Below are 12,040 nucleotides of genomic sequence, written 5' to 3' on the forward strand. Positions count from 1 at the left end.
CGGAACTCTTGTGGAGAGAGGGTTTGGGACAGGATTGCCTAAGATGTAAGTCCAAGTAGGTATATCAAGGGGATCTGGGAACGAGGCAGGTTAAAAATTCAGATTTAAAGTTTGCGAGAAGACTCAGAGCTGGAAATACAGGATTCTGAGCCATCTGAGGAGAGATGATACTCAAAGATTTATGATAGGACATAATGGATTATAGATAGAAAGACAAGGAATAAGAAAATTACTCCAGAGGCTTAGGGATGGCATACATTGAAGGGCTGAGAGGAGCAGCAGGCAAGAGAGTAGAGGAAACAGAGAAAGAGGAATCAGAGTAGTGGTAGACAAACTAGAAGAGCGTTCTCAGAAACAGAACCATGAGAGGAAAGAGGATTTAAGGGGGATCAACCTGAAATGTGTATGTTGTCGGAGCATCAAGACATGTTTTTGGAATAGATGCATGTGGTTAGATTGGGAGTAATGATAGCTATGTGCAAACATTGCCACTCCTACCCTTGGCCTCTGCTGACTGATAAAGTTAATGTCTGTAAATATCTTTTCACTTATTTGTACACCTCCATCCCTGTCATTTGTAATTATTTCAGAAAAGAGAAATCCAGAGCATATGTGCGCCTTTTTAATTTCATGTATCTTTGTACATACTTTCTCAAGTGCCTTGTACATAATTTTGTATTCTTTTGTAACCACAGTTTTTCTTTGCACAAAAGATTTGCTAACAAGAGCTCTGATTTCTCAAGTGAACCCAAACATTTCTAATTAAATGTATGCTTAGTATCTTTCAGAGAAAAATTCTTAATGCTTCCATTAAAATTAGTAAGCAGCACATGTCTACAACAATAACAGTAGAGTTTGGTGGTGGCTTTTAGCCTTTGGATAGAAAACTGCTTTTGATAATGAACTCAGAATGTCTTGTAGAATCCTTGCACTTTAATATCTCTAATATTATTCTTGATGATTTGTTAAACTTAAGGAGAGTAAAACAACTTTTTTCATACCTATAAAGGAAAAGTCAGGAACAAAGTTTGTCTCTAACTTAAACTACTTAGTTTTTTCTTTTTTTAAATTTATTTATTTATTTATTTATTTATGGCTGTGTTGGGTCTTCGTTTCTGTGCGAGGGCTTTCTCTAGTTGCGGCAAGTGGGGGCCACTCTTCATCGCGGTGCGTGGGCCTCTCACTGTCGCGGCCTCTCTTGTTGCGGAGCACAGGCTCCAGACGCGCAGGCTCAGTAATTGTGGCTCACAGGCCTAGTTGCTCCGTGGCATGTGGGATCTTCCCAGACCAGGGCCCGAACCCGTGTCCCCTGCCTTGGCAGGCAGATTCTCAACCACTGCACCACCAGGGAAGCCCAGTGTTTTCTATTTTTTAATACTTTTGTTGATTCTCTAATTGCTTCTGTGCATATGTTATATTTATCCAATTCAACTGTAAGATTATTGTGGGCAGAGACCATTTTCATTTTTTTCATTTTTTAAAAAAATTAGCCACGTAGCAGCACAATATCTTACACATGAAGCACAATAGTAAACTGAATGTATGTTGAATGGAACCAAAAGAATCTTCTATATTTACATATCCTGCTGTTTCTCTTAATTCTCATTTAAGCATAATTCAGAATTCATCCCAATTCATTTTTTATGACTTTTTGTAAGAAAAACCTCAGAAATGGCCATATTATAAATGTACCTAAAGTGAAACTTTTTACTGTGTTATCAGCAAGATAAATATTTTGAACTCAAAACTAGAGAAATTAGATAAAAGGGGAATACTACAAGTTAGAAAAAAATTTGGTACAAAAGAAGCATATCCCACAGAATAAAAAGAAGTAAAAGGTCAAGACATTGAAAAATAGGAGTGGGATATGAGAACACTTTTTATTTCTTGTTTATTTTTCATAACTAACAAATAACTCATTCTTTTTACCTCTGACAGTAACATTTGTGCAGAAAAGTCATTTTCATTAACCTTTGGTTTGTAATTTACAGCCTCCCTGCCCAAAGGCATTGCTGTTATTTACAATTTTTCTTAGTCCTATGGAAAACCAAACAACCATCATCATAAGGCTAATATATGTTAAGTGCCTTAGGCACATTTCAATTAAGTATTAACATAGATTGGAAAATTTCCAAAACATTTAGTGAATATTACTTTCAATCATTTTCATTAAAATTAATAGCAAGTGTTAAAAAGTAATATACCAGGGAGCTGGGGGAATTGACTTCCTAGCTTCTAAAAGTCTTCTTGTGTTAATGTAGAAAGAATTTTGGTACAATTCAGCCACATATTAACCTGGTCCCATTAAATCCTCCATTTTGTGTGAGTAGAGAATGGGAGTTATGTGCAAATTGTTTTTTTCTTTTAATAAATTTATTTATTTAATTTATTTATTTTTGGCTGCATTGGGTCTTTGTTGCTGCGCGCCGGCTTTCTCTGGCTGCGGCAAGCGGGGGCTACTCTTCGTTGCAGAGCGCGGGCTTCTCACTGCGGTGGCCTCTCCCTCTGCGGAGCACGGATGCTGGGTGCGCCGGCTTCAGTAGTTGTGACACCCGGGCTCAGCAGCCACAGTGCACGGGCTCTAGAGCGCAGGTTCAGTAGTTGTGGCGTATGGGCTCAGTTGCTCCGCAGCATGTGGGATCCCCCCGGACCACGGCTCGAACCCGTGTCCCCTACATTGGCAGGTGGATTTCCAACCACTGCACCAACAGGGAAGCCCTGCAAATTGTTTTAATACTTTTAAGTAGTGACTCCAGATTTTAATGAGTATTTACTAGATGCCAAAAATAATGAACTGGCCTTTGAGCAAGGTTAAAACCTCAAACTATACTCATACGTCACTAACAGTATTTTTCAGAAATACTTAAAGATGAGCTTTGAGAAATCAGTTTACAGAAGTGAGAAAAAGAACTCTCCAAATTAAATATTATACCAAAATAGAGGTACTAAAATCATTATAAGAGGAAACAATGATTGAAAATTTTGTCTGTGAGAATTAAAAAAAAAAAGTAAAACTAGTGAATGAAGTGAAATATATTGTTGAAATATCAAAATATATCAGAAATCTTAATGGCCAAAATTTACCTCTAAAAATAGTATTATGTAGAATGTTAGCATTAAAATAAAAGTCATTGGCCTTCCTCACTTAGTAACCCTTTATTTTCTTAAAAATGAAAAGATCTCCAGCTGCATACCTGCTTACAGTACTATTGGTATTACATACAGCATTTTAAAAAGTGATATTTTATCAGATTTAGTTTGTGAGATATATATATATGCACATATATAATATTACATATATATACACATATATATAATTTTCAATTTTGGGTAGTAATTTTTCAACCTTTAGAGATATTACGCATAAACACTGATTTTCCTTCATGTCTTCCGTTCAAGTCAATGTTATATAAGGATCACACAGTGGAACATGAACTAGTTAAAGATTTTACATAGAGTTTTGCTGTTGGGATAAGAGCAGCATTTTGAATGTTAATATCATAAAAAAGTGTTTTACTCACTTTGTCCTAAATTTCCTTCAAATGTACGAGAAGGAAAAGGGATATTATACAAAGGACATAATAAAAGAGCATAAAGATAGAACTCTTTTCTTTGCAATGGGGATGGCCTTCCTTTTTGTCAGTTTTCTAGATGCTCACCTCTTCAAACGAGCCATTGAATACAATTAAACTGCCACTCCAAGAGTACAGAATAGTGAAACCAGAAGAATACTTAGCTTAGAAAAAATGGTTAAGGATAATTATGTCATAGCACTTGTGTAAGGTGTGATGATCAAGGTGAGGTACCACTGGCTATGAATCCAAGTAGTGAATGTTGACATCTGTTTTGTGAAATCGGGGGGGGGGGGGCGGGGGGGGTGCAGCCTGACCAAACAGTAGCTTAGTAGCTTGAATGGCCAGTGCAGGTCTAAGAATGTGGGCTCTCAGGCAGGTCCTTAGGAGAGTGTGGCTTTGAGAGAGCATCCCTAAGAAACTACTGAAAAATGGGACATGTAAAAAGCATACAGGTCTATGTTTGCCACTGTTACTATTACATGAGAAAACTAAGGCTAGTTATGTGGTGTGTATAGGAAAGACTCAGAAGATGTCGTTCCTCATGTCTGGAATAACTTTTTTCTTATCCCCATTGTCCACCATAAAGACTCATTTTTATTCTTCAAATCTGAGGGAAAATATCATTTGGTTTCACTAGTTTTCATTCACCCCCATTTCTTAAGTAGAGTCATTCCTTCCTTTGCCTCTGCTGTATTAACCAAAATTTCAGAAATGGAGACTGGATTTAAGTAAAAGGGTGTTTATTTGGGGTTTGTTAGGACTGCTACCGGGAGACAAAGGTTCAAGAAGCACTCGAATTGTGTTCCGAGGGACTACAAAATTTGATTTTTAAATGACCTTGAATATGCCATCACATAGCACTTAACACACACACCCACACATACACACACACATACACACACACTTTCTCTTTCTTTCTCTCACCATAGATTAAGCATCTTAAAGAAAGGGCCGGTATCTATTTAACTTTGTATTCTTGGCCCCTAGCACGCTGACTGATAGATAATAGTTGCTCAAATATATTGAATGAATAAATTAATAATTTAAGGCTGTAAACAAATCGAGTAAGATTAAAGGGTAATAAGATCAGAACAATATCAAGAGTTTTTGAGGGAAAATGTCTCTCATATTTGAAAGTGATTCTAAGTAAATGCCAACAGAATTTGAAAAGCTTCTAGATTCCATATACTTCAAGCACTATTACTACAGACAGAGAAAAAAAAAAGACTGATTCATGTGAGGCTAAGTGGGGACTTCTTAGAAATGGTATTTTGCCATATTTGCTAGTATTTTGCTAGTTCTTAATAGGGAGGGGTTAACAAATGAACAGGAATTAATTTGCACCAAATATATTGCAGTGAATTATAAAGGCACGTAAATTGTAGTTTGGTAGATCATTATAAAATTCTTCCATACTAGTTTGGTTTTTCTCAATTCAGTTGTTTTCATAGTTCCAAATGTGAAAATCAAAATTTTTCAACAGTTTATCTAGTTATGAACCTGGTCTTTGGATGAATTCTATAGAAACTGAATCTCCTAGCATGATTCATTCTCTATAGATGACTGAATAGAGGCAGTTTTCAAATGGATTATTTGCAAAGAATCACATGTTATTTTTGTTTTGTTTGAAATTAATTATCTTTGAAATATTAGATGGCTGTTAATAAATAGCATATGTAACATAAGCTAAGTATCTTCCATCTAAGGTTGCATATTGATAACAGATCAAGTAAAGCTGTTCTTCCTCATGTAAGTAGACAGTGAGAGCTTGAGCACCGTTTTCTGCTTTTTTTTTTTCCTACTCTTGTCTCTAATTTGATATCTCTAAGGCTTTGGTTTCTATTTCTATAAAAACTTTTTCCTACGTGAATTAGGCAATTTTTACTGATGAAGAGAAGACCTCTGTAACATTTTTTCCTGGAAGCTACCATCAAATTGTTGACTTCTTTCCAGTGACCTTCAAAGTGTAATGATAATGCATCATTATTAATCTGTATTGGGGTTGAACTTATAACCTTTAGACCAAGACTTGTATATTGGACATCTATATTCATGATTCCTAGATTTTAGCAGAGTATCTATCTCTTGGGTCATCTATGAGAAAACATGCAGAATTCATGTGAACATAGTTGTAAAATGGTTAAGATTTTTAGGACAAAAATTGTATGCAATTTAATTACTTTAAGACTGTTGATGCTCACAAGATAATGTGTATTGTACAAGAGTAGTCTACGGCGCTTTTACTGAGTAATTATGGGGTGTAGCCCATGGAACTAACTCTTCTTTGTGTTAAATTCCAATTTTATTTTTGATTTTTTTTTTTAATTTATTTTATCTTATTTTATTTATTTATATATTTTTGGCTGTGTTGGGTCTTCGTTTCTATGCGTGGGCTTTCTCTAGTTGCGGCGAGCAGGGGCCACTCTTCATTGCGGCGCGTGGGCCTCTCACTGTTGTGGCCTCTCTTGTTGCGGAGCACAGGCTCCAGACGCGCAGGCTCAGTAGTTGTGGCTCACGGGCCTAGTTGCTCCGCGGCATGTGGGATCTTCCCAGACCAGGGCTCGAACCCGTGTCCCCTGCATTGGCAGGCAGATTCTCAACCACTGCGCCACCAGGGAAGCCCTTATTTTTGATTCTTAGTAACAAATCAACTAGGTGAATATACATGGAAAGGATTAGCTATGGTTCCCTTAGCAATAAAATTATATTTATATAATACTATAACTATAATATAATATTTATATTATATTATAACATAATATATAATAATATAATGTTTATATTATAACCATATGTAATAATATAACATTATATTATAATATTTATGTTAATATTGACTTAAAGATTTGAAAATATAAAATGGATAATATAGCCTTAGATTCTTTATGCCTTTAGAAGTGAAACCTAGCTAGTACATAGATATGTAGCTCTACAAGTACGTAGAACCTATACTGTGATGTCAATTCTCCTGCCTAGTCTATCATTGCCAACTGGTGGTGGTTTTAGGACAGACCTGACGGACACGTACATGGATTTTGTTTGGATGAAGTCTATTTGTGCATTAAAACTGAACACATTATTCTGAATCGGATAGACTTGGTTTTTGAATCTCTCATCTTCGCCTTTGGGTAGATGAGCAAGGGAAACGCTTTCATTCCCAAATTCCTGTGAACTCTGCTATTGTATCTCTAGCACTTAGCACGATGAGCTGGCTAATTGATTCCAATTAAACAAAGGTTTAGACCAAACATGACAGAAAATCATGTCCAAACAAGTGGTTGTTTTCCCCTCATCTTCAGATGTAAAACATGTAAGACATTCATTGGAACACTCATTGTCAAGATCTTCAGAACAGAGGGCTCTGAGAATGGCCACAAATAATATGTAGTAATCACATATAGGTTGAGTAACCAGCCTTTCTCTTTCAACTGGAAGTATTTTTTCCCTTGGGAAAAGTTAATCTCCCTACTACAACAATGTACTGAAAACTGCCAATTATGGTATCTAATTCTGTTGATAAAAATATGACCCAGGTAAGGGTCCTACCCTGTGAAGTCTTTTATTTTCTTTGAAGTAATGTGCTTTGTCCTAAGCATGCTAATACTGACCTATAAAGCTAATTTCAGCTCCATTAACAATTACAGAAATGCACATTAGCAATCAAATAGTAAAGAAAATAATATATTGCAGTGTTCCAGGTTTGAGAAAGTATAGGAAATTAACACATTCATTTTCTTGGGGCATTGTATGTTTCGACCAACTTTCATGAACATATCTTGATAGTCTGCATCAAAACATTGAAAAATGTATGTACCTTTTGACCCGATAATTCTACTTCACATGTATTTATCCTAATGAACAAATGAGTGTGTAAAAAGATCTTTACAAAAGACTGCATGTCATATCACTGTTTATAATAGGGAAAATATATAAACAATGTGAGAGTCAATAATAGGACATTTGTGATGTAAATTGTGGCATATCATAAGTAAAGTATAGTCTTAAAAATAATGTAGAAAAATATTAAATACCATAGAAAGGTATTCATGATGTTTTATAGGGTGTGTTAGGAAACATTATTTCCAGTGTGATTTTATTTTTGTTTAAACAAAGTTGTGTGTTAAAAAAGACTTAAAAAAAAAATGTTTCAGAATGTTGATAGAAATTATCTCTGGGTAGAGGGTTATTGGGTAACTGTCACTATTGATCTCTATTTTCTAAATTTTTAAACGACAAACGTTTTAAATAAGAAAATACCAAAAATTCGTATTTTGAACAACAAAAGGTCATTCCACAGATAAGTGGTGCAGTATTGATTGTACAGAGTCTTGGAAAGTTGACATCACTTTGAATGATTTACTTAGAGATTTCCTTATTTGCTTTTATGTTAGACTGAGGGACATGACTTTGGTTTTTTGTTTTTTTTTTTTTTATCTTGTATAAAACATGTTTGTCTCTAGCTTTCAGGAAGCCAGAACAGAGAGGGAAACATACATAAGATGCATAACTCAAGTTACTAGAAAGTAGAAACTGTAACTGCTCTTCAGGGGAAAGAAATATATAAATAATTTTACAACTCAGTTATAAATAGGATGCATTAAGTGACAGAAAATGTCCTCAATAAGATGTTAACACAAATGCAACAATTAATCAAGGTACTTAAGAAGCATGTTGAGTTTGTCAAGAGTCTTTCTTTTTTTTTTCTTCCCTGGAATCATTTAGCATTATGGTGAATATACAAAATACTGTGTTGCCAAAATTAAGTAACCTGGAAACATTTCGCATGCCCTCATCATCATGAATTGGTTTATTTAAATTCAGGAAATATTTCTTGTATGCTTATTGTTAGTTCAACACCCTGTTGTATGCTATGAAGCATGGCAAGCAGCTTAAGTTGGGAGTTCATCATGTATGGAACTTTCAATTTTATTTAATATTATGTTCTCAGAAACGAAGATTTGTGTATTCTTTTATTGACTAGCAGTTAGTGGTGTAAGTGATACAATAGGGCAAGACTTTATTTTTTGTATTTGAAGGATTTGATCTGCAGGATTGAAGGATTATATAACTTTATTTAGAGTCTGTATCCTAAATAACCTTAACAACCACATCTTAAAATAGGGATAATAGTAGTACCCATATCATAGAGGTATATGGAGCTCTGAATGAGAAGGGCATGCAAAAGATTTAGGAGAGTGCCTACTATGTAGCAAAAATATAATAAATGTAATTTATTATTATTATTTTAGTGTCTAAGGCAAAATTCAAACTCAGTCTGGCATACAAAGCTCCCACAGCCCCTGTCTATTCCTTCAGTCTTATCTTGCACTATTGCATTCACACCTCATGCTCACCAGGCCCAATGAGACCTTGCATGTCTCATACATCTGTGCTTTTGCTCAGCTGCCCTTTCTGCATCGAATCCTAGCTTAGAGACCTATCAGAATGTTTCTCATATTTTAAGACTTGATTCAAGAGGTGTATATCCCAAAGTCTATCCTGAAACCTCCTTCTCACTCTACTCAGAATTGAATATCTTCTCTCTGATGTCCTTTGTATGCACCACAGTTTTCTCTGTAGTGCCCTTGGTATTTAAGTGCTGTATTTGTTTACATATCGTTATTCCTCTTTTACACCCTACACTCTTCAAGATCACAAAGTTTTATTGCCCTTTGTATTCTCAGTCCAGAACACAGTGCCTAGAATGTAATAGACATTAAAGATGTGAGAAACACATAGAGAATAGCCGTGTTCCTCCAGATGAGGCCTAGGCCACCAGCCAACCTACCAGCTCCTCAAGGACACATCAGCAAGCCCACTCCAGAACAACAGCACTGTCGAGTTGAACTGCAGACTTGTGAGAAATAATAGATGGCCACGTGGTATTTTAAGCACAAGATTTGGGACATCTGTTTCATGACAATCACTAACTGATACAGATACGTAAATAAAATACCAGGAAAAGAAAGTAATTTAATTTCAATGCTAGGTTTTCCATGAGAACAATATAAAAAGAGACCCGAGAAGGAATAGTTTGTCTGTGGGAGAATAAAAATATTTCATGAAGGGAGTAAAAACTCACAAGGTTAGGGGCTTTTTCATTTCAATTAGAAAAGCTCAAGCTCCGGCTCATCACTCCCTTCTACTCCGTTTTCTTAGCAGACTATTGATGAGAGTCATCAGAGACTCCGAGGCATCCCGTTATTTTGTAATAGTGGAGAGCAACTGTGTGTGATGAGTGTCTGGGGCACAATGGAAGTCAGTATAGCTACATGTACAATGTCAGGATTTTTCACAGCGCTTCCCAATTAACTTCCAGAGAGCCTGACTACAATATCACCAGCTGCTCACTCAATCAATTTCTACACATTTTTCTGAGCTAAATGGGGCTTGCATGACTGAATTTGCATAGGAGTTTTCTCCAGTTGCAATATCATAACTAGCGGGTGAGGTATTTGGAAATGATTTTTTTCTGCTTTGTGGGACATTCTCTTTGATTTTATAACTTCCCTGTCTCTTTCTCCAACATTGCTTTTGCATCTGTAAGATATGTAAATTTGGAATGAGAGTCAAAAACCAGTGATGAGAGGAATAAGGTGAACTCCCCTCTTTTCATAATTTATCCATTTATTAATTCATCTTCTTGCCAGATACAGGTTGATTGCCTAGAATGTGTAAGGTACAATGCAAAGTGCTGGGGTTATAATAAAAATAAGAAAGAACTCTTGAAATCATGAAGTTAACATTTTAGGGAAGAGTATGGAAATATACAGGTAATCCACAGATAATGATAAGGAGGCTCTAATTTAGGGAGGGTAGTTAGAGGAATCTTCTGTAAGAGGATACCATTTAAGCTGAGACCTGAAGCACAAGAGTCAACAATGGGAAGACTTTGGGGAAGGTAATTTAAGGCAGCTGGAAAAACAATGGCAAATATCTTGTGGAGAAGAGCTCATTGGGTACAGAACTGACCAGTAATACTGTAGTGTAATAGAAGATGGGTAAGTGATAAGAAATAAGATGGGGAGCTAGGCAGAGAGTAGTTCATGCAGGGCCCTAAAGATCATGCTAATAATTTACATTTTACAGGACCCAGACATTCAGGTGACTCTTTCTGCGTGTCTTTATTGTCCCAATACAATAGACAAGAGAGATGCAAGAGAGGAAGACAAGTGACTGACAGTTGCAGTGATACAGGTGAAAGATGTAGTACTTGGATAAAGGACCGATAGTGAGGATAGAAGGAAATAGACAGATTGTGCTATATTTTGGAGGTGGAGCTCGCCGTACTAATGAATAGATGTTTTAGAGGGTTTTTCTTTTTTCTTGTTTTTTGCACGCAAATTAGGGCTATAAGCCCCAGTTTTGGCTACATTACTCTATCAGTATTAAACCACAAGAGATGCTTCCCATTCAGTAAAGGACATTACATCCTTCCAAGATCAACAACTTAGGTTGCCTAATTTGCATACAGGTAAAATGACAGCCAGATAGATAAGGGTAAAAGATTTTAGAATGACCCCCTGGGAAATTGCTATTTAGATATATAGAAATGGTGATGGGACTCAGGGCAGGCTGCTCCTGAGTGGCCCCCAGATGTGCCACTTTGGCATGCAGATTATTTTGAGCTGAAAACTGTCAAGGCCCAAAAGATTTGGGAAGAACCTTTGAGCTTCCTCCTTACTGTCGAAAAGAATTTAAGATAGGAAGACTGTCCTGTACGGAGCTATCACCAGAGATAACTATAATTAAAGCATTAGGTGTGGTAGACAGGGAGGAACCTTGGAAAGCCCATTTGGTCACAGTCCTCTCTATGTCCCACTGTCTTTGGACAGACCAGCACTCATTTGTTTACCAAACATTAACTCTTTATCTTCCTGTGAATTTCCCCTTGAAGTCTCAGAGCCCCACCTCCTTCTCCTTAGTCCAGAATAATATATATATATATATATATATATATATATATATATATACCTCACCTTCCTTTGTTGTCTTTGGAGTTCTTTATACTTATGTGGATTCCCCATGTATACACAATAATTAGGTTTTCTCCTATTAATCTGTCGTATGTCGTTTTTATTGCCAGCCAAAAGAACTAAAAGGGGAAAGAAGGGAAATTTCCCTTCCTCCAATGATGGTAAAGATGTGGACACTGAAATATTTCTACTGATAAAATGATTTACAATTTCCTTAACCCAACATTCCTTCACATTTGGTGCCTATTGATGAACCATGTATGTATGGGAAAACTAGACTTAAACCTAAATTAAACTTTACAGATTTCTTTTTAGAAAATTACATCTGTTCTAGTCATATACATGATACAAACTATAATGAACTATTAATAGTTTATACTAAGAGATATAGTAAATGACTGGTTCATGTTAAGTGATGAAGTAACAGGACACCAAACAAATCCCAAGACAATAGAAAATGATTTACCAAAAGTGAAACCATGCACCTCA

General features: G+C 36.0%; 1 protein-coding gene and 1 long non-coding RNA gene across 3 annotated transcripts in view; one reads left to right on the forward strand and one right to left on the reverse strand.

Annotated features, from left to right (window-relative positions):
- LOC309632767 (uncharacterized protein) overlaps window positions 1-12,040 on the forward strand; it is a 1,168,925-nt gene that overhangs the window by 926,117 nt on the left and 230,768 nt on the right. The gene's annotated exons all lie outside the window — the stretch shown is intronic.
- The window catches only part of LOC309632783, a 664,345-nt gene that overhangs the window by 430,987 nt on the left and 221,318 nt on the right, over window positions 1-12,040 (reverse strand). The window lies entirely within an intron of this gene.

This window comes from Balaenoptera borealis (genome assembly GCF_965194805.1).
Source record: "Balaenoptera borealis genome assembly, chromosome: 8".
In the NCBI taxonomy this organism is placed as follows: domain Eukaryota; kingdom Metazoa; phylum Chordata; class Mammalia; order Artiodactyla; family Balaenopteridae; genus Balaenoptera; species Balaenoptera borealis.